Consider the following 24,123-nt stretch of genomic DNA (forward strand, 5'->3'; position numbering starts at 1 on the left):
TCGCCGGCCAGAGCGACGTCGCTAGGCAAGTCAGTGTGACGGGTGTTAGCGATGTTGTGTGGCACGGGCAGCGATTTGCCTGTGACGCACAACCGACGCGGGCGGGTACGCTTGCTAGCGATATCGCTACAGATATCGCAGCGTGTAAAGTACCCTTTAGATATGGTAGAGATTATCACATGGTGTAATAACCACCCAAGACCCCACTAAAGTGGACGGCAGTTTTATCACAATCATTAAGGAAAGGTATATAGTATGGAAATTTTCTTATCTATTATACTATGTTGATCACGGATATTGACAAACTTGAAAATCAATAAATGTGTAATAGAAAATGTCAATATTTCCCCATTTATTAATGCAAAGTTGTGCTTTTTCTCATTAGGACTGTACAGATCAGACAATGTGTGGAGTGAAGGGTGTATCCGGAAAGGCCGCAGCTTTCTCCCTCACCTGATGGAAGCAGACAGCAGTCAAACTTAATAAATTATTTATTATCTATGGCGCCAACATATTCCATAGCAATTTACAATTCAGATTCGGGACTAATCCAAAATGGGGGTCTATGGTTTTGTTCTAGGCACCAACTGGGGATCATAATTTTGTAGGACAAGTTGGAGGTGTTCTCTAAAAAACGCTCACACACATTAGTCCAAACAATCAGATAAAATTTAAAGGGAACTTGCCAGGTGCAATATGCACCCAGGACCACGAGCAGTTCTGGGTGCATATTGCTAATCCCTGCCTAACTGTCCCTGTATACACTAGCATAGATAAAGAGATCTTTAGAAAAAGCACTTCTAAAGATCCTTTTTGATATGTTAACTAGGCCAAAGAATAGTTGCAAGGGCGTAAATTCCCTTGGCTAGTCGGCCCCCTTAGCATGCAAGCGCGCCCCTGTGGGTGTCCTAACATGCTAATGAATGAGCAGCATCAGAGGCATGGTCGTACTCACCTCTGCCGCCACCGCTGGTTTTTGGCTCAGTGCACATGGATCAGAAGTCCCTGGACTTCCACTCATATACATTACACCATTTTGAAGCCAGGACGCGTACACCCGGCTTCATTGGATTTCTGAACAACCGCACTGAGACAGAAATCAGCATCGGCTGCAGCAGAGAGGAGCGAGCGACCATGCCTCTGACGCTGCACATTCATTAGCATGTTAGCATGCTCACACAGGTGTGCTAACATGCTAATGGGGCCAACTAGCCAAGGGAAGTAACACCCTTGCGACTAGTCCTTGGCCTCATTAGCATATCAAAGGATGTTTAGAAATACTTTTTCTAAAGATCTCTTTATCTATGCTACTAGATACAGGGACAGTTAGGCAGGGATTAGCAACATACACCCAGAACTGCTCGTGGTCATATTTGACCTGACCGGTTCCCTTAAAGAATTTTTTTTTTGCCAGCAGATGACAACATCGTCGTGTGGAAAGAAGTCAGCCATGATTAACCTTAATGCTCATATTCATACATACTAGCCCTAATAACCTAAACACATCGATATTTGACAAGACCATCGCAGGCCATTTTGGGCTGTTGAACCCTATGTTTAAGGATTAATCTGTACCAGTCTAATAAGTTGTAGGTGCATATGAGAAAATTGTGTTGGCGATTATGAACTTCCAGATTTCCATATTGGAAAAGGTCCTACAAAGCGTTCAATCCCCGCTGGCATTGCCCGGAGATCTCGGTGTAACCGTGCCCCGACTACTAGGGGAATTCTGAGGTAAAATGGAACCGAGGAGACGTTTCATTATCCCGCGTGCATTTTACTATGTGCATTACATTAAGGTAGGCTGCAGATAACTTGGTGAAGCGGCATTTCCATCTGTTAAGTGTCTCGGCTGATTTCGGCAATCACATTTTCTGAAATTAATCTGCCAGCCTGCTAGCAAATGGCGAACATCTGCACAGCCACCTCCATGCTCAGCGCCTCGTTTAGATTGGTTGCTAGGAGGAAATGGACATGCTCCGGATTTTTTTTAGGGCCTGCAGGCATTGAAAGGATTAAATGTAGAAGTGTCACGCTGCGTTTGAACTCAAGTATAAAGATTCAAAGTGAGAACATGCAAGTTTCTGACCTTCAAATCCAGCCTCATAATAGCATTACTTTTCCAAGGAACTTAGCAAGATAAAGCTCTGGTGTAAGTGCGACAGAACTTTCTAAAAAGATAGTCCAAAAGAATGGCGTTTACAAGGGAAGTTAGGTGCTGTCCAGCCGCCCAAAAACCACTTCCATGTCAGACAGCGATTAACCTGCAAACTACCAATGCAATGCCAAGCAAGCTCCGAGTGAGCCAAGTCATAAGGGGCATTATTCACAGCGCAGCTTCTTAAAATGTTCCCCGAGACCCTACAGCAAAACTCTTCACTTCTAAAGCAGTCTGGTCAAGTACGGGGATATCAGCGATAAAGTCTATGAGGGATATTTGATCAACCTAAAAGGGGTTGTCCTGTCTAAAATGACACGTTAGTAGACACTACGTGACTGCAGACATGTAAATACTCATATCGCGCACACTGTGCACTGTGAGGATTCTCTGGCGTCAGAGTTAGGAACGGCGGTCACAAGGCCGTGAGCATATGATCGGCAGACTCTCTGGCAGAATCCGACTAGACTGTTTCTGGCGTGGTCAAGTGTATTGCACCAGGCCGGACACAGTCTAACAGATTCTGGCCAAGGAGCCTGCATATCGCATACTTCCAGTCACACGACGCTCCGTTCCCAGAGAATCCTCACAGATCATTTAAAGGGAACCTGTAACCAGATTTGGTGACTATAAGTTGTGGCCACCACCATGTAGGCTCTTATATACAGTATTTAAACATTCTATATAGGAGCCCAGGCCGCTGTGTGGAACCTAAAAATCCCTTTATAATACTTACCTTAACAATTGGTGTGGTGCAGATGGGTGTCTCCGTTCTCCGAGTGCGGCGCCTTCTCTTACGGCCATTTTTGTCCTCCTTCTGAAGCCGGGGTCCTACATCATGCACACAGGCGGACATTGAGGTCCCACTCAAGCGCACTATAATACTTTGATCTGCCCAGCTCAGGGCAGATCAAAGTGCGCCTACGCAGGACCTCAATGCCGGCCTGTGTGCATGACGTAGGACCCAGGCTTCAGAAGGAGGACAAAGATGGCTGAAAGAAGATGCGCTGCACCCAGAGAACAGAGACACCCGCTGCACCACACCACCCCTTAGGTGAGTATTATAAAGTCATTTTTACACTCTACACACTGGCCTGGGTTCTTATATACAGCATGTTAGAATGCTGTATATACAGTAAGAGCCCAGTGGTGGTGGCCGCAGCTTATAGTCACCAAATCTGGTGACAGGTTCCCTTTACTGTGAGGATTCACAAGTCTGCAGTAACAAGAGTGACTCCAGGCTTGTAATTTTAGACTAGACAAACTCTTTCAGTTGCATTTACACTAAAAAAAAACAATGTAAGAAAGCTCATTACACCATGATTTTGCAGTGTAAACAGGCTGCCGATCACTAAGCCAAACGCTTGTTCATCAGGTATAATGATCGCTTGCTTTGCACAAAGCAAAAGATCATTGTTCACGGTGGTGCATCGGCCTTTGTAGAGACTTGCACTGCCGAGAACAATGTAAGCAATCTACTACAGATCTCTCAGTGCGCATCATTTACTGTGGTATTGATCTGTGTAAACAGGCTAATAAACGACAGCATATCAGTAAAAGGTTTACCAATCAACGGCAGTAATGTGCAGACGGTCAGTACATGAAAACAGACCCTTATAAATGGCATTTATCTAATCCGCGTTTATTCCCTTACAGACAGTACAATTTGGATGTTGGCAATATTTATTGCAAAGTTATAGTGCCTGTCTCCTGGTTTTTTTAAGAGCAGTATAACAGAGAAAGAGATCCTAATTTTAGTGATGTGTCACTTACTGGACTGAGTGTAGTTTCAATAAAAATGCCTGTTTCATGAACTTAAAAAGCAAAAAAAAAAAAATGGCATTTTGAATCTATGCACAATATTGTACAACTTTCCTTGTCTTTTAAAACATGAGAAAAGTGGGAGATAGTTATTTGGGAGGGAGCACTGTTGGCAATTGACAGGTTTAACAAAGACAGTGTCAGGAAAGAAAAAAAAAAAGCTCTGTACATTATAGAGAAAATCTACACCTTCACATAAAACTAGATTTTACTTTTGATCCTTAAATAAGAACACCCATCAAGCTTTTTTCCTTCTTAATATATTGAAATCACATTATATAGCACTGTGTACTTACAATTACTCATTTTGCCTTTCTACCCAGTAAATTTTTCTCTGCTCTATGTACAAACAGGAAGTATCTGTCCCTATATAAATCATTCCCCTCTTCAACTCTTGACCCAGCTCTGCCCTCCTCCCCTTTCCTAGGGATTTTTCAGTGCCTCATGTAAGGAAAATTGACTTCATGTTTCTACACAGAGCTTAGAAGGATTCAGCTAGTCTGTTTTTACTCATGAGATATCATAGACCTAATGAAAAATAGAAGAATTAACTGGGTAGAAAGGCAAAATGAGCAATTGTAAGTACACAATGCTATATAATATGACCAATGTATTTTACTAAGAGGACAAAAACTTGAGGAGAATGCTTCTTTAAGACAACTAATGATGCATCAAATTTAGGGCCAAATCTCCTGATTTGATGAAGTCTAAAATCTCTCCAGTTTATGTCTTGAAATCACTGACCAGGTGGACTAGATTATTAAAACACTATTCATTCTCATTAAAATTATATATAGTTTCTCTCCCGTGCTTTTGTACTGGTTTATCTAGAAATAAAGTAATCCAATAACCAAGGGTTATATGAACACTCAGATTGCTAGATAATAAAAAATGAAAATATTTGACGTATTCACGACCAGTAAAATAAGTGGGATTCTTGCATTAATAGTTATACCTATAATAGCACAGCAACGGGCTGTTCACCTTAATTCCCCAATCTTTTAATATATCTCTACCAGCAACTTTTTAAAGGGAACCTGTCAGCAGAATTTTCGCAATTAAACTAAAAGATTCCCCTTCTGCAGCTCCTGGGCTGCATTCTGGAAAGGTTCATCTTGCTACTGTGCCCCCTTTGAGACCTAAATAAACACTTTATAAATTCTCACCTTTTTGTATGCTAATGTGGTTTTATGGTCACGGGGGCGGGCTGTATTTTGTCCATTATTCGCACCCCTGCCGCTGTACGCCGTCCCCCATTACTCATTTACATACATGAGGACGCCCCCCTCATGTAACTGTGTGCTCCCGAGGTCTCGCACATGCCCAATGGCACTCTCTAGGGACTGAGCACTGTGCAAAGCGTGAACACTGGTGAGGGGATTGCGCAGGCGTGAGATTATGGGCGGCGCTGTGATTGTCATCAGCAGCGTCATCGAAATTCCCGCCCATAATCTCGTGCCCGCGCTTTTCCCTCTGCCTCCACCGTTATGCGCAAGATGGGCAGGAGATTATGGGTGGGTGCCAGTCTCGTCTCCTCTATTGATCGGTGGTGTGCTGCTCCTCCCATCTATTTCCTGCTCCAGGATAAGATGGGTAATAGGTAATGTGGGTTCATATGGCCAGCGCTTGCGCATAACGGTGGAGGCAGAGGGAAAAGCGCGGGCACGAGATTATGGGCGGGTACTTGGATGACGCTGCTGATGACAATCACAGCGCCACCCATAATCTCGCGCCTGCGCAATCACCTCACCAGTGTTCACACTTTGCACAGTGCTCAGTCCCGCGAGAGTGCCACTGGGCATGCGCGAGACCTCGGGAGCACACAATTACATGAGGGGAGCGTCCTCATGTATGTAAATGAGCAATGGGGTCTGCGAACAGTGGCAGGAGGGCGAATAACGGACGAAATACAGCCTGCCCCCGTGACCATAAAACCACATTAGCATACAAAAAGGTAAGAATTTATAAAGTGTTTATTTACGTCTCAAAGGGGGCACAATAGCAAGAGGAACCTTTCTAGAATGCAGCCCAGGAGCTGCAGAAGGGGAATCTTTTAGTTTAATTGCGAAAATTCTGCTGACAGGTTCCCTTTAATGGCTGGATAGCAATGTGGAATTGCAGAGCATTGTTAGCCTAATGGGTATTATGGTATTCTCTACAGTGCTTAGGGTTTATAGGAAACCTTAACTCCACCCCTATGTACATTCTTTATGGAGTCAGACATATTTGTATTGCCTGCTCAAATGACCCCTGCCTATGACTCTACAGTTATTAGGATAAGATCTTGGAGATGGGAATACCCTATATGTAGTAGGTGTAATAATATTTGCAAAATACCTCCAATTAGAAATGTAGTACAGCTCTTCTGATTCATTATGTCGCAACGTCATGTTCAGGGCATTGGAGGACCTTCGGTATCCATGGTTATGACCACGCATATAGTCACAGTTAGTTGCTCGTCATCACCATATGGAGTAGAGATGAGCGAACATGAGGTTCGATTTTGGAACCGAACACCAACTTAAAAAAAAAAAAAAATCAAGGTTCGGATTCTTTACGTGCAAACTTCATTTGCACGAACAACACTGTGCTCAGGTATGCTTGGTGCTCACCCCTGAAGGAGCCGCTTGCGGTCTTTGATAGTCTCACACTGGGGGTAACAGCAGCACGATCACCTGTAGTATGCAACCCAACAAAGATAGTTTGAAAAAGCCCACCCACCTTCCCCCGGACGTCATCTGCTTATGGCTGGCGGTATGTGGGCGGAGACTCAAACTGCCAATCAGTTACTTGCTCCTGGGTTCAAGTCAAGCTTAAGCCTGTAGAGGCTTGGCTCCTTGCCTGCCGGCGAACTGAACCGCCAAGGAACCGCTCATCTCTATATCTAAAGTCCTGCAATGCCCTAAACATGAAGTAAGTGACATATCAGGAGAACTATACTACATTTCTAACTACACGAATTTGCTAATATTCTTATTACACCTACTACATATTGGGCAGGATCTTGGAGATGGGAATACCCCTTTAAGGTTTCCTATAAGCCCTGTGGGCTGTAGGGATTATTACACCCATTAAGCTAATAATGCTCTGTGATTCCACGTTGCTATCCAGCCATTAAAAAGCTGCTGCTAGAGAGATATATTACTATAAGTTTGGGGAACTGGGTGACCCCTAGTTGCAGCGCAATTATAGGTATAACTATTAATGCAAGAATCCCTCTTATATCACTGATCGTGCCCTGGACAAAAATTTTAATTGTTTATTATCTAGCAATCTGACAGTGTTCATATACTTCATGGTTATTGGATTACTTCATTGCTAGATAGACCATCACTATAGCACGGTGGAATAAGTAAATATATTTTTAATCAGAATGAATAGTGTTTTTATGGTCTAATCCGCCTGCTCAGTGATTTAACTTTTTGGTTGTGGATTTATTTAGTGGTGATCAGTGATAATTTGGCTCTTTATGTCTCGTCACTGTATAATATTTGCCAGAACAGGTTACCAAAATGTCCCTGTATATATGTAGGAGAAAAGTTTTCCCCTTAGACCCCACTACAGCTTCTCATTCAGCCAGATCAGATCTCATACTTTGCACTGACGAGGGACAATTATCCCAAAACACGAGTCTGCAAATTGAAGTTCTGATCTGGCATAAAGGCTTGTTAAAGGGCCACTTTTGACTTTTAGGATTGCTACTTCCAATAGGTGGCACTAGAGTTAAGCGGGCTTTACATGCAACGACATCGCTAACTAGATGTCGTTGGGGTCACGGAATTCGTGACGCACATTCGGCCTCGTTAGCGACATCGTTGCGTGTGAAACGCAGGAACGACCGTTAATGATCAAAATTACTTACCAAATCGTTGATCGTTGACGAGGCATTCCTATCCAGATTATCGTTGCTGTTGCAGGACGCAGGTTGTTCGTCGTTCCTGCGGCAGCACACATCGCTATGTGTGACACCGCAGGAACAAGGAACATCACCTTACCTGAGGCCGCCCGCAATGAGGAAGGAAGGAGGTGGGCGGGATGTTACGTCCCGCTCATCTCCGCCCCTCTGCTTCTATTGGGCGGCCGTTTAGAGACGCCGCTGTGACGCCAAACGAATCGCCCCCTTAGAAAGGAGGCGGTTCGCCGGCCACAGCGACGTCACTAGGCAGGCAAGCATGTATGACGGGTGTAAGCGATGTTGTGCGCCACGGGCAGCGATTTGCCCGTGACGCAAAACCGACGGGGGCAGGTGCTTTCACCAGCAACATCGCTAGCGATGTCGCTGTGTGTAAAGCCCACTTTAGACTCCTTCCTCCCTGAAGAGACAATTTGTATACACACAGACATCCATAATATGCAGTGAGTTCCCTTAAGGCTAAGTGCCCACGCTGCGGATTTACCGCGTATTTTGCCGCGGATTTACCGCGGATTTTCCAAAAATCTGCAGCAGCGGCACTTCCAAGCCATTTCAATGGCATTTTGGAAATGCTGTGTCCATGCTGCGGATTTTTCCGCGGCGGATTTGCCGCGGATTTTGATCCGGAAAAATCTGCAGCATGTCAATTATTGTTGCGGATTTTGGGTATAGAATGGGGAAAAAAAAAAATCCGCATCAAAATCCGCGGCAAAAATAAGGTGCGGATTTGCCGCGAAAGTCGCGGATTTTCATGCAGAAAAATCCGCAGGTACATTCTACCGTGGACACATAGCCTAATGCCATAAACATCACCTATGAATGTAAGGTTTTATGAGGAATTACCTATAAAGAGCTCGGTATCTCTCATATCAGGAGCGGCTGCTTTACTCCGGGAAAAGGCACAGGAGAAATGAATAGAAAATTGGTCCATAGTGTGAGAGTCTGATAAATCTGCAGTCTAGACCATTGAATGTAGCCGTGTATTGTGCTTTATCTCACATCTGAACGCGCATAACAAAAACATATCTTAAGGATTGGTGGAAAGAGCAGTCAGCGGAGAACAGGAGGTGGTGTCGGAGAGGAAATCGTCTTATGCTGTAGCAGTCCCTTTCTGATGAACTTTCTTCTGGCTGTGACATCTATGAATCCAGCTAATCTTCCCTTATAGGTACAGGGCAGAAGCGAAGTGGCAGGGTCACCCGTCACAGGACCGTGATACTTTACAATTTCCACATGAAACCGCCATTAAACGGTGTTCTATACCGCACAGAGCAACTTTAGGGTTTTCAATCATTTCCAGTGAATTGCACACATTGCACACTTATTCATAAAGATCAATAGAAAACTATCCCAAGCAGAAGAGAATCACCAATACATCAAAGCAATATTGCCAGAATTCCAGAGAAATTTGCTTTGAAAGGTCACAAAATATTATTTTAGAACCACACAGTTGGCCAAAATTTTTGAAGTTTTCACGTCAGTTTCTCCCAATTCCCCAAAAATGGGTAGAGCTGGAGCAGGACGGGGACATGACACCTCAGCTCCTCTAATTCATAACGAGCTGTGGCATCCTCAACAGCAGACATTCTCCTTTCCAGCGTGGCACACACCACTTGTCAGAGGCTCCCGATTCATCAAGAGGCTCTTCACGAATCAAGAGCGTCTAACCCAACATATCTCCTCATAAAGACCGATTAGCAAAAAAAAAAAAACGCTGGTCTTCAGGAATCGGAGACACAGTTTCAGGGGAGGTATCAAAAGGAAACAAACCCAAAACATTGGAGTTCAAAAGACACCAGTATTTGTTCTTGGCTAAAGGATGAAAAACAAGTAAAATCAGCAGTGCCCACGCCTTACAGGTCAGCTTTGTTTATCCATATTTGATGGTCTGTGTTCAGAGCACCATTTCTGGATTAGCAGCATCCTGAACTAACCGTCCCATAGCTATATATCAAGAGGTTACTGTGCGCAGGAGACCCAACGTGTCCGATCATACCTGAAGTGTTAACGTGGGCATGTACCTTAACTCCACGGCAATTATTCAAACTTCCCATTTCCACTAAAACTCAGCCAACCCATGCCTCATTTTAACAGCCCATACACCTTATGTAGCTGTTAGGCCAGAGTCACACTTGCGAGTGCCTTGCGTGTAACTCGGGCAAGTCTCTCATTGAATCACCCGGCATGGTCTCACACTCTCAGGACAGGAGCATCTCAGCTGCATAGACATACATGCAACCGACCTGCTCCTGTGAGGAGAGTGCGAGTCCGTGCCGGATGATTCAATGAGAGACTCACGCGAGTTACACGCGAGGCACTCGCAAGCGTGACTCTGGCCTTAGATGAATGGCAAAGCCATCCCTCTGGCCCTCCCTCCCCCATCTTGACATAGATGATTGCTTAACCAAATGTGCATGCATTTTCAAAGGGTATGAGAATAATCCTCTACCAGACCCCTTGGCAGTTGCTCATCTCCGGTCATCAGCCATTATGGGTTGCTTAGGTTTGGCATTATCTGCTCATTTTTTTTTCAGCTCAATTTTCACCCCGCTCGAGTGTACTCCGGCCATCTACTAATAGATGGTTAGTTAGGAAGTGCAGTAGAATACGTCTGTGTGTAAATTCATTGTATCCTCTGCAATCCCCTAATGTAGAGTAATTTTCATTTAGGAACTGGAGCATTCACATATTTAACGCTCACGGCTGGTGTAGAGGCAGCAAACGGGATTAGTGGACCCACTGGACCATAGGGGGGACCCGGGCTTCCCCCTTAGTGGGAGGGGTTTAACCAAGCACCCACAACGAGGCAGCCATCAGGTACCACTTTCAGGGCAGTGACCGGCACTGTGGCAGCTGACCCCTAGGACAGGTGACGGAGTCTGGTATAGACAGGTACAGGCAGGCTGGTCAGGCAAGTACGAACAGGAATGCTGGGCATAGCAGGGGGCACTCCGCTATGGGAAGGCAGGTACTGGAGACAGATACAGGGATAACAGAACAGGAGAGCAGGACCTGAGAACTAGCTAGGCAGCAAACTAACTGAAGGCGTTGTACAGGCACTTCCCCTAATGGGAGGATGCCTTAAATACACTGTGCTTCTCACCCATAGGCTGATAGGCATTTCCTGGAAATGGAGGACCGGTGTGCATGCGCATTTCTTAGGCTGCTTTCACACATCAGTTTTTTGCCATCAAGTACAAATGGCCAGAAACTTGAAAAAACGCATCCAGCGTTTTTTCTCCCATAGACTTCTATTAGCGCCGGATTGCACCGGATGGTCTTTGCTTGTCCGGCGGCCGGATGGAACGTTGAGGTGAACGTTTTTTTGTCTCCGTCGCAAAACCGTATCGCGCTGGATCCGGCGTGTTTTATAATGGAAGCCTATGGACACCAGATCTGGCGTAATACGACAAAAAAATGGATTACGGCCGCCAGATCCGTTTTTTTGAACTGAGCATGCTCAGTATCATAACAGATGTGTCAAAAAACGGAAGAAATGGATGGAAAAAAAACGTATGCGACTGATCCGTTTTTTCGTCAGATCCGTCGCATCCTTTTTTTCGACGGATCATGCCTGATGGCAAAAAACTGATGTGTGAAAGCAGCATTAGGTGCCCTCCTTGGAATCCTGTGTGGCATGTCGAGGACCCAGGATGGGAATGAGGCAGCAGCACACATGAATGGCCGGGGGAGTGCAGGGAAGGACGCGACCTGGCCGGTGCGGTGAGTAAGTAAGGTGGCGTCTCTGCAGAAACACCGGTGCTACAGCATATGACTCAGCATGGTAATTCCTAACCCTTTGGATCCCCCCCCAAAACACTACTGTGCGGTCCTTTTGTAGAGTACGTGGAGAGGACAACACTATTCTATGGTATTTGCATTGGTGTGGATATCCAATATCCTACTATGTCGACTGTTTCTTTACAGGTCACTGTTAAAGGGAACCAAACATCAGGATTTTCGTGTATAAGCTGCAGCCAGTGCAGCACTGGCACTATCATGCACAGTGTGTACATACCATCAGGGGGCAGCTCGGGTGTTTAGGCAGTGAAATACAACTTTATAAAGTTTGAAATTTCGTGCACTTTTTGATTGATGTGTGCACCTCTGCAGATAATGTCCGGGCGGATTATGTAGGAGTTCCCCGCCCCCCCACCAGCCTGTTCCTCTTATCTCCGGCGCCATGTTTCTGAAGCCCCCGCATTACACAACTTGGTGTCTGAGAGGGCGGCGCCACAGCGATGTCACACCGGCTGGTGTGTTTGGCCCGGTGTCCCGGGGCGGCACTATACAGGAGCAGCAGGTAATCGCGTCCTCCGGTCAGCTGTTCTGTCCTGTTATAATCGCGCGTGCTCCCGCGGTCACAACGGGCTGTGAAGAAACGAGGGCGCATGCGCCGCCCTCTCAGACACCAAGTTGTGTAATGCGGGGGCTTCAGAAACATGGCGCCGGAGATAAGCGCTATGCGCAGAGGCCCACTCCGGCGCCATGTTTCTGAAGATTAGATATTTACATACAGCCAGAGGGAGGGAGGGAGGGAGGGAGGAACAGGCAGCGCGGGGGGGCGGGGAACACGTGCATAACCCGCCCGGACATCAGGAGAGAGGGAGGAACAGGCTGGTGGGGGGGCGGGGAACTCCTGCATAACCCGCCCGGACATTATCTGCAGAGGTGCACACGTCAATCAAAAAGTGCACGAAATTTCAAACTTTATAAAGTTGGATTTCGCTGCCTAAACACCCGAGCTGCCCCCTGATGGTATGTACACACTGTGCATGATAGTGCCAGTACTGCACTGGCTGCAGCTTATACACGAAAATCCTGATGATTGGTTCCCTTTAAATACATACCCAACAACAAATGAAAAAAAAAACCTGTGACATGACCGCCGGCCGTGATACCGATCAATATACCGCAGTTACTACGAAGAACACAGATGAAACCTAAAAAGTGCCATAATAAAACACATTACTGGCTCTGCTCCTACCAACGCAGATCTGAAGCCAGAAAGCCTTGTATCCGCTCCAAGTTAATGTATATGTAAATGCAGCCTGGCAATTTTCTACATTACTCCCATTAGCGCTTGTTTTTACAGACAAGTAAAATATATCTTTGTACCGTGTTAGCCAGTAGAGATAAAAAAATTGTTTAAAAGAACTGTTTTTACAGAGGAGGTCTTGAAAGGAATATTGTGATGTGTAGAGTCTGCCACTTACACACCATAACCACCTTATTTGTGTAATTGATGGCCTTGTGGTTGGATCAGAAACTCACCATTACTCGCCGGAGTCCTAAGTAGATCACTTCATTATACTGAATGGAATGTTTGCTAAACCCGGAGAGAAAATGTGTTATTACATTTATAGCGGAGGTGCAGGGGCCGGAGAGAAAATGATTAGCCACCCCTCCCGCCACCGTGGCCTCCAGTCAGGGGTCAGGGGCCAGGCAGCTGGAACATTTCTCCTCTGCTATTCCCTCAGGCTACCAGAGACAAAATGGCCTTTCTGAATGCCAATATATATCACAGGGCATGTTGACTTTTAATGAGGGGATGAATGCTTTGGTGTCACGTGGCATTGAGTACAATGGACGAGGAATGTGTTTTGATATATTGTAGCTCTAGGATGGGGGATCTCAGCTGCATGTGTTTTACTACTAGCCGTGTGGAGCAGATAGGATGTGGACGTTTAAAGGGCACTTCCATCTCCAAGATCCTATCCTATGCAGTATGTGTAAATATAATATTAGCAAATACCTCCAATTAGAAATGCAGTATAGTTCTCCTGATTAGCCATGTCTCTTCCCTCATGTGCAGGGCATTACAGGAGCTTAGGTATCCATTGTTAGGACTATTAGAGACTACCTGTCATCATATGTGTGGTCGTAACAATGGATACCTAAGCTGCAATGTCCTGCACATGAGGTAAGCAATAGGGATGATTGAATGCCTCAAATATTCTGCTTTGCGAATATTTTCCGAATAGGTCGCCGCTATGCGAATCTTCGATGCGCAATGTAAGTCTATGGGAAGCCCGAATAGTTCCGAATAGTTGTTATTCGGGTTTCTCATAGACTTACATTGCGCATCGAATATTCGCGAATAGTCAAATGGAGGTGACCTATTCGGAAAATATTCGCAAAGCCATATATTTGAGGTATTCGATCATCCCTAGTAAGCAACATAACTAATCACGAGAATTATACTATAATGCAAATTAGAGGTATTTGCATATATTAATACAATTAATAATATGATTACACCTACTACGTACTGTGGTAGGATCGTGGGAGATCGGAATAACCCTTTAAGGCTTTTCTGGGACCAGATCATTGATGGCCCCTCGGTATCAAGGTTTCCACTACAATATTTTCCTTTGTACAAGTGGTCTTTAAAAAAAAGCTACTATTAACGACCAGAACCTTGCCCGCATTCCACACCAGTCTTCTCGATTCCTCGCTGCAGCCGATCAGTGACGCTCCATTCGAGCAGTAGAAGTCAGCTCTCTGGCTCAGATGGGACTTCACAGCAGTAGCCAGTCACCGATTGGCTGCAGCTGTCACATGACAACAGGAAATGAAGTGAGGAGACCTGCCCACTTGTACAATAAAATATTGTAAGGGGAAAAGAAAAAAGAAAAAAAAAAAAAAAAAACACACTTTCCGGCGGTCCATCAATATCAGATTGTGGGGATCTGTCTCTTGACATCTCCGCTGGTCAATTACTTGGATGACCTATGATTCGTGTGCCAGTGCCGCAGCCTCCTCAGTGAATACGCTGCTTTGTTTACTGCACAACATCCAGATAACAGCAGCGGACAGGCCATTTCTGCATTATTATATTAAAGGGACACTGCTGTAACACTCTGCACCGGCACTACGGGGAGATAAAGAGGCAGCGGTGCTCACACAAGCAATGCAGGTCCTTCACACTGCCGATTGTCAGGGGGGCCAAGAATCAGGTACTGAAAGCCAACCATACACGGCCCCAGCCACACATCACATCACCATTTCTATGGGATAATCGATTGGCTGTTCCCTGAACACTTTTCCGTCCCAACGTTGGCACCACACTTCTCCATAGCCTGATTTACAGTGCCTGATTTACAGTGCCTCTTTGGCCCATGTTCTAGCATTAGGCCTTTTTCCCCACTGCATTAAAAAGTGTGGACAAACTTTTGAACATACAAAAAAAATAAATGAAAACCAGTACTGCCTAATGTGTATTGGAGCATCACATATCTGTAGCCAAGGGAAGGAAGGGGCATTGGGCATGCTGGATTTAATGCCTGCCACCAGTGTTGACCATTCTAGAATGACAAATGTGTCTTATGTAAATATTTCCCATAAGTACAATATTTGCAAATTCTCAATAATATTAATGTAACGCCAGTGTCCTGCAGCCGACTAACTCACCACCCCGGCTGGGTCGCTGCCTCTCCCGCTGCCCCGCGGACATCGCCTTGTGCTCCTGCTTCCTCCCGGGGCCTGTGCACGCAGCTCTGGTCTCCCGGGAGTGTGCTTAGGGCACGCACGCGCACTGGCCCTCATCTTAAAGGGCTGGCACTATTTCCAGGAAATGCCTTTCAGCCTATGTATTTAAAGGCACCCTCCCATTAGAGGAGGTGGCTGCACAATGTCTTTAGTTTGGCTACCAGTCTGATAGCTAGTTGTCAGGTCCAGTTATCCCTGTGTCCGTCACCTGTACCTGTCTTCCCATATCTATCTGTCCCTGCCGTGCCCACCATACCTGCCCGTACCTGCCTGTCTGTCTGCCTTAGTCATCCTGACTGTACCTGACTCCATCCTCTGTCCTGGGGGTCAGCTGCCAGAGTCCTGGTCACTACCCTCGGAGTAGTACCTGGTGTCTGCCTCGTGGTAGGCGCTTAGTTAAGCCCCTCACACTAAAGGGTAAGCCCGGGTCCCCCTGTGGTCCAGTGCGTCCACTAACCCTGCTTGCTGCCCCTACACCGGCCGCAAGCGTTACAATCAAGAATGATGTATGAAGCCTGTTGTGCAAGACAAATAGAGCAGCAGCCGACACACTTGGGAACATGAAATCCCCTCCATAGTACGATCTGGAAGAGATTATACTTTATGCATTTCCTTCCCACAACATTTTAGTATTGATAATTCCCTTAAACCACAAGCCTTGTATATAGGCCAAGAATCAGCAATGGACAAATCCATATCCTGTGGATAACAAGGAAGCAGAGCCAAGAAGAGATGAAAGACCTAAAGCCAACAATTACATCAAGTCAGAAGATTGAGCTATCTATATTTATCAGCTGCGGCACGTGCGTGGTGTGCAGGGTGATTTATTTCTCCTTATACAGTGCCAATACGTTTTCTTCAATCACATCAGACTTCGTGCCCAGTGTGGCTGACAATCTAAATTTACCATCTCCAAGAGGCGCAGACTGGAGCCAATCTCATTGAAAGTCGCTGAACATTCAGTATATGTTCTGTAGGTTGTTGGCTCGCTAATGCGGAGCACGGGATTAGGTGACCTCCACACGTTGTGACGCACATCTGCTGACGCTTCATTAGGTTGCTCTGCAGTGTCATCCGGCAGGCAGGTCGGTCGGGAGTTTTTTGTTTTCCTTCTATTTTAGGTGGCAGATTATTATTTGTCATTCTGGGGGGTGCAGGGATGTAACCCCACTAAGGTCAACGTCTGCAAGAAGCCTGTGTGTGCCAAAGAAGACATCAACTACTATCTTGCAAAAACAATTGCTCGTAGAGCACCATCCAGACAGATGTTATGGCTATTGTTCTTTTGCGATGACAACATAACTATAACACACTCACTGGGCTCAGCGGTATGATCGATCAGCCTAGTGATTGGCTGCAGCGGTCATGTGCCAAAACCAAAGACTGAGAGCAGAAGAGGCAGGAGTTGACTACAGAGGATTTTAATTATTTTTGCCCAAAGTAACATTTTGAAATATAACTTGCTAAGTTATTAAAGGGTGTTTTCCAAAAAAGTAGGCTATTTCCTAGCTAGAGCATAAGGTATGGCCTTTGGGGGTCTCAGCGGTCCCAAGCATGGAATGCAATGTGCGTATGCCTAACCTCTACTTAATATATTCTTTATGGGGCTGTCACAAGTAGCTGAGTACTTGTCTTCCTTCAGCAGTCCTATAGACCATGAATGAAGTGGAGGTTAAAGCATACCAATCACCAGAATTTTCCTATATAATCTAAAACCAGTGCTATACCGGCACTATCATGATGATTCTATACATACTGTGCCTTTAGTGGTCAGCTAGGATGTAAAGGGTTTTGAAGCAGAAGCAAGGAGAGTTTTTAAAATGAGCAGCTTTTTGAACAGCAGCTGCCGATAAGCTGATAGCTGGGGTGGGTATTCATAGAGACTCCCGTCCCACTGCTTGTCCGTCCTCCGTTATTTATGCTAATTCTATTATAGAATAGTTTTACTAATTGACTAGAAGGACCTGTGCTGATGTCATACCCATGTGATCTGAAAGGGTGGGGCATCAGCCAACATAGCTGATACCAGGAAGCAACATTATTTTTCTGTTGGTTCACGCCCCACCCCTTCTGGTCACATGGGTATGACATCAGCACAGGTCCTTCTATTCAGTAAAATGATTCTATAATAGAATTAGCATAAATAACAAGGGGAGGATGGACAGGCCGGGGGATGGGAATCCCTATGAATACCCACCCCAGATATCAGCTGATCGGCAGCTGCTGTCACTCAAAAAGCTGCTGATTTTAAACACTTTACTTGCTTGTATTTCAAAACCTATACATCCTAGATGATAACTAAAGGTATGTATAGAATCAGCCTGATAGCGCCAGTATAGCACTGGCTTTAGGATATATAGGAAAATCCTGGTGAGTGGTGCGCTTTAAGCATACACATCTCCACTCCATTCAACAGTGAGCTTAGCAGAGCCCGGGTCTTGGAATTGCAAAAGATCCCAGCAGTTAGACCAAGCAAACTGTATGTTATCCCTTATGTGGATAATTTGATAACCCTGGAAGTGCCAAACTAGGCAGAAAGCTTTAGGCGTTCGGCTACGTGCCTACGATCAGGGATGCGTGGCGTTCCGGACACGCTGTATTTTCGCTGCGTGCTCCAGGACTGGAGACTCCAGCATCTCCACAGGACAAACTGACATGTGGATAGGAGAACCGCACCACAGGTCAGTTTACACAGCGTTAAGAAGAACCACATAGAGCAGGAGATTTTCATCCACTGTGCTTGTAATGTACAACGCAGCGTTTTGGAAGCAACGAAAACTCGCTGAGTCCAAAATGCTACTAATCCAGATTGTGGGCACGGGCCCCAAAAGTGTACCTGAATGTCTAATCAAAGTTATCGAATGATGATAGAAGTACGGAATGTTTGGCATCATTTTAAAAGATCACAACAACATCAATCCGCGGAGGTCATAAATAAGTGATAAGTAACACTGAGGACAGAGTCTTGCAGTTTGGCTGCGCCTTGGGAAGCACGTGGCGTGGATAGAAGGCACGCTGCACACAGCCGGGGTGTTTACAGTACAGCAGTAAAGCATGCTCTGTGGTTACGGATATTAAAGCACTTCATCTCCTGGTTTTGCTGGGATTGGAGGACGTCGGTGACATCATCAGCCTCTACGATGCGAGTGTGTGTAAACACGATGAATCACGGCTCCATTCCTACACTGCGCTCAAAAAACCTCAAAACTCACGACCGAGAATAGATGAACTTGTTAGAAGCCTAAAAATACCGAGGAGCACTGATGGCAGCCGCGCACTATTTTAGACCTCGTACAAAACTCATTCAAGCTTGTATCCAAAGCACATGACTGGTACATAGCAGAGCGTCGTGTGTGTGCAATACCCACAACGATATCCTTATTTCCTATAATTGTGACCCACATCCACAGACTTCTTGTGCTGACATTTTAAAAATAGCAATAAGCCACAAAACATCAAATACTCCTGCGATTCCACAATAAAATCCCATGTTTGCCATTCAAATTCACATTTATAGGAGTTTGTCCCCTACGTGTTGGATTGTGGACAAGCAGATTCTCACTAGGTTTCGATGAAAGAACACTAAAGGGGTCGTAAGAATAGGACAACCCTCTCTATTTTACCTTTTAGGACCAATGGATGCCACAGACATGGATCCCCCACCACCCCCATTAAGGCTTGTAGTACAATACACAGCTGTCAGACACATGCTTGTTGGACCAACAGCCATCGCTCCCAACCCCCAATGAAAGAGCGCACATGAAGCTCTTGACCACTACGGAACGTGCCTACACTGAGCATCAGAGGCAGACTATGGAGCAATAACGATTGTGGCTCAGTCTGCTCAATCACCTAGTCTTTTACATCATAAAGATAGCCGAGAGTGTGCATGTTGCTTATCTGGGAACAGATATCACCAAGATCAGAAATAGGTAAGATCGTAGAGGTAGGCTATTTTGCTGAGGAACCTTCGGTTTTGACATGCATCTCCTACCTAAACATTGTAATGCCGAAGAACATCTATTCATGGCCGGAGGGAGGACATGAGGACAGTCACTTAAAAGAACCTGGCAGCAGATACAGCCATGGTGCCTGTGGACCGAACATGTATGATCTCATCCAGGTATGCTTGACTCTGGCACACCGGCATTTCGGCGAAAACAACCCATTCTTTAAAAGTTGCTGAAGACAGAGCCGCTTTGGAGACTAGACTTTGTAGGGTCATTCCATAGTAACCACTTTCAGAAGAAAATATAGTTCAGGTATGAGGTGCATAATAAAAAGTTCAAAGTCTAGACTTGGTACCAAACCCTCCAGATCGAAATCTGATAGAGCATCTGTGAGATGTCCTGACAGAACCTGGCCAACCCATGGAGGCCACCCACAACTGTTAACTGTGGGTAACATCTTGGCAGAAGACACCACAGGACAACCTCAGATGTCTTATGGACGTTAGTTTTTTGATAGGTCAGAAGTGTTTAGGGGACATGACACTGATCAGTATAGACCATGCCACTCCAGATATGCAGAGAGCTAAAGTGAATCTGAGAAAGAACATGAACTGGTGGAGAATAGAAGACTACAGCGAATCCCACAATACAGAAACTTCCCCTCGCCCATACAATGCAGTTGGGATTTGCAGTTCAGTAATAGAGCATGTCGCCTCTGCTTAGATCACCGCTCTCCTCGCTGCCATACTGAATAACAGTCCATGTTACAAAATAGGATATCACAGGTAGCCCCCCTCCCCAGCAGAGCACCGGCGCTGTGTCCTTCCAGGCTAACCATAGACATCTCTTACATAACAATGACAGGACACATCACGGAAAATGTACATTTTAGGAATACGTCTCTTCTGGAACACTGACTTACAGAGAATATTGGACTCCAACGTGGAGATGCAATTGATACCAAGAGCAAGGGGTTGTAACCGTAAAGAAGCATGTGAGGGATAGATCAATAGATGCCACCCACTGTGGAATATTACATCTGGACCTTAATCAATGGTCTCAAGGAAAGGAATTTCACTGAACCCTCTGGAAGTAACCAGAGGTCATTCGTAGAACCAATGGAGGAAGTCCACCTCCATAGACCAACACGTGTAGCGGACGTAACCAGAGAGCATTCATAGAACCCAACGGAGGAAGTCCACCTCCATAGATCAACACGTGTAGCGGACGTAACACGAGAGCATTCATAGAACCCAACGGAGGAAGTCCACCTCCATAGATCAACACGTGTAGCGGACGTAACACGAGAGCATTCATAGAACCCAACGGAGGAAGTCCACCTGCGTAGACCAACATGTGTAGCCCACAGGGTGCCCACGACCAGCCCTCAAATATCAAAATTGTAAAGACAAAATATATTACAAATAGTTAAAGCAGTAGAAGGTCCCTGTCCGTTCAATCAAAAACCCCTCAAGTCCCGAATGGAAGCTAAAATAAAACATCCAAACAAACAAAACCCTAGGAAATCGGAAATATTCCCATTCCTGTCTCCACGGTATGTGATGATGATGCGCCCCATCTCCTGGGGAAGGGGGGGAGGGGGGTTCAAGTGAGAATGAGAATCATGACAGTGCCAGGTTGTGTGTGTTATAAACACTGGCACTGAATTTTTAATGAGAGCCCTGAACAAAGAAAACAGAGAGGGAGATGGTGGAAGGAGCACGCTGCCGCTACACTTCAGCTGGCGTGCCACATTCCGAAACAAAACCCCGTGTGGACCCAGGCACACACCCTATTTATATTCCCTCACACGTCCAATATAATACACAGAATGGGAAGGGGTGGGCACGCCGTGCCCCCCAGCGCATACACCCAGACGGGCAGCACAATGATACAGGAGCAGAATACAAACAACAGCAAAATGCAAAATACAGAGGAGACAACACAATAAACAAATAGTTACAATGTACAAGCCCCGAAATATAGCATGGCGGAGGTTAACTCCTCGTGTGCAGGAAGAGGGGATTTGGGATTTTTTTTGTTTGTCTTTCTCCAGTATGGAGGGCTTGTTCTGCCATGCCTTGCAAGAAGGAAGGGTTACTATGTCTCTGTCAGATAAGGACATTCTGGCTTCACAGGGATGGAGGTGACAGATTGTATGCCAACCATAGAACAGATCAGCTTCTATCCTGGTCTCCCACCCCTCCCATCCCCCTCTAGCAGTCATCATTAAAAGGGGGGGCTGCAATCCCCCACCCCTAAAGCAGCCGTGGACCAGTCTGGGGTCTGGAGAAATTGCATTAGCCACTTTGGCCAGAGGAGGAGGGGAGGGGGGGGGAGATTAGTAATGATACATTGAGTGTTTTGGATACAGAATAGAATATAATATACTGTAATTATATATATATATATATATATATATATATATATATACACACATACACACATAATATACACACACGTATAGTATTTATGTGCATTCATAGTGTGGATTTTCACACAAGCCCGCTTTGTATAGGCAGCCGGATCGCACGTTTCCAGCACGGCTCTATATACTACTGGGGTTATGTGAGGTACAATAAGGACACGCCATGCTTCAGATCCATACGTTCCACCGTCTACATGCAGCTGCAGACAATACACACGTGCCAGCGGAGCACAGCAGCCTTCAGTGATGGGGGCCATACCCAGGTATCACCCCCTATATGACCGCACACCCAGACGAGGAGACAATGCTGGTGGCTGCGTGCGCCCATCACGGACTGTGCTGCGTTAGTGGGAGGCGGATTTTACTACAATGTACTACACAAGTCACAAATCAAAGCCAAAATAAGGCATCTCATAAAAAGAGCAAACCCTGGGGGGCATCACAGCCCCTCATTACCAGCAGCATCCGAATCCTTATTCTAGGGACACCAGACTCTGATATGTGCAGGTCAATGCAATCTATTGTTCTCTGGAAGCAGCCATTTGGGACAGGAGAGAGGGGCTACTATATGTACATACATCAGACACATCAGAGCTATAACAGAAGGGCTCCCCTGTGTGTTTAAGGCTTCCACTAGTGACTGATCCACCTGTGTCATAATCTGGATTTATGCTGGTAATAGGCTGCCTGCACGTGTGCTGTGGATTAATAGAATAATTGGAAATAAAACCCCAGACACGTGCACCATGTAGAGACACGGCAGCCATCCCCGGAAACTTCCTGGGAGAAATTCTGCATGGAAATGATAGGAGATCTGGATCATTTTTAGGAGAATTGTAGGGGGCGTAGCCAGTGTGGCATGTGCCATGGGTGCTGGGTGCCAGGGGGCGTCAGCAAGCCACAGCGCCTGGGCCGGGGTATACAGATACAGGGCAGGGAAGAGAACCCCTGCCCCAACCCAAGAGGGAGAAGCCCATAAAACCCAATATCCTATAAAGAACTGACAATAACGACCCCGAGACGTCCATACAACGCGCCGCACAATCACACACAGATCATCCGCCGGAATCCGGGAATGTGACGGTTCCCAATAATCCCAGGAATTAGGATAAACCCAGCACCCCAGTGTAGGAGAGCAGATTACAGGGACATGGAGGAGCAGAGGGGTTAGGGGGTGTGTGGAGAGGAGGTTAAAGTTCTCCATGTACAGGAAATCTATAGGCACAGGCACGACCCCCGCGGAGGACGGAGCGCGCACACACACAGGACCCCGCGGAGGACGGAGCGCGCACACACACACAGGACCCCGCGGAGGACAGAGCGCACACACACACACAGGACCCCGCGGAGGACAGAGCGCACACACACACACAGGACCCCGCGGAGGACAGAGCGCGCACACACACAGGACCCCGCGGAGGACGGCGCGCACACACACACACAGGACCCCGCGGAGGACGGAGCGCACACACACAGGACCCCGCGGAGGACGGAGCACACATACACAGGACCCCGCGGAGGACGGAGCACACATACACAGGACCCCGCGGAGGACACATACAGGACCCCGCGGAGGACGGAGCGCACACACAGGACCCCACGGGAGGACGGAGCGCACACACAGGACCCCACGGGAGGACGGAGCGCACACACAGGACCCCACGGGAGGACGGAGCGCACACACAGGACCCCACGGGAGGACGGAGCGCACACACAGGACCCCACGGGAGGACGGAGCGCACACACAGGACCCCACGGGAGGACGGAGCACACATACACAGGACCCCGCGGAGGACACATACAGGACCCCACGGGAGGACGGAGCGCACATACAGGACCCCGTGGACGGAGCACACACAGGACCCCGTGGACGGAGCACACACAGGACCCCGTGGACGGAGCACACACAGGACCCCGTGGACGGAGCACACACAGGACCCCGTGGACGGAGCACACACAGGACCCCGTGGACGGAGCACACATACAGGACCCCGTGGACGGAGCACACATACAGGACCCCGTGGACGGAGCACACACAGGACCCCGTGGACGGAGCACACACAGGACCCCGTGGACGGAGCACATACAGGACCCCGTGGACGGAGCACACATACAGGACCCCGTGGACGGAGCACACACAGGACCCCGTGGACGGAGCGCACACACAGGACCCCGTGGACGGAGCGCACACACAGGACCCCGTGGACGGAGCACACACAGGACCCCGTGGACGGAGCACACACAGGACCCCGTGGACGGAGCACACACAGGACCCCGTGGACGGAGCGCACACAGGACCCCGTGGACGGAGCACACATACAGGACCCCGTGGACGGAGCACACACAGGACCCCGTGGACGGA

At 46.9% G+C, this 24,123-nt stretch overlaps 1 protein-coding gene across 1 annotated transcript in view; it reads right to left on the reverse strand.

The window, feature by feature from the left end:
- ACVR2B (activin A receptor type 2B) overlaps positions 1–24,123 on the reverse strand; it is a 227,440-nt gene that overhangs the window by 202,848 nt on the left and 469 nt on the right. The window lies entirely within an intron of this gene.

The sequence above is a fragment of the Anomaloglossus baeobatrachus genome, chromosome 6 (assembly GCF_048569485.1).
Source record: "Anomaloglossus baeobatrachus isolate aAnoBae1 chromosome 6, aAnoBae1.hap1, whole genome shotgun sequence".
NCBI classification, from domain to species: domain Eukaryota; kingdom Metazoa; phylum Chordata; class Amphibia; order Anura; family Aromobatidae; genus Anomaloglossus; species Anomaloglossus baeobatrachus.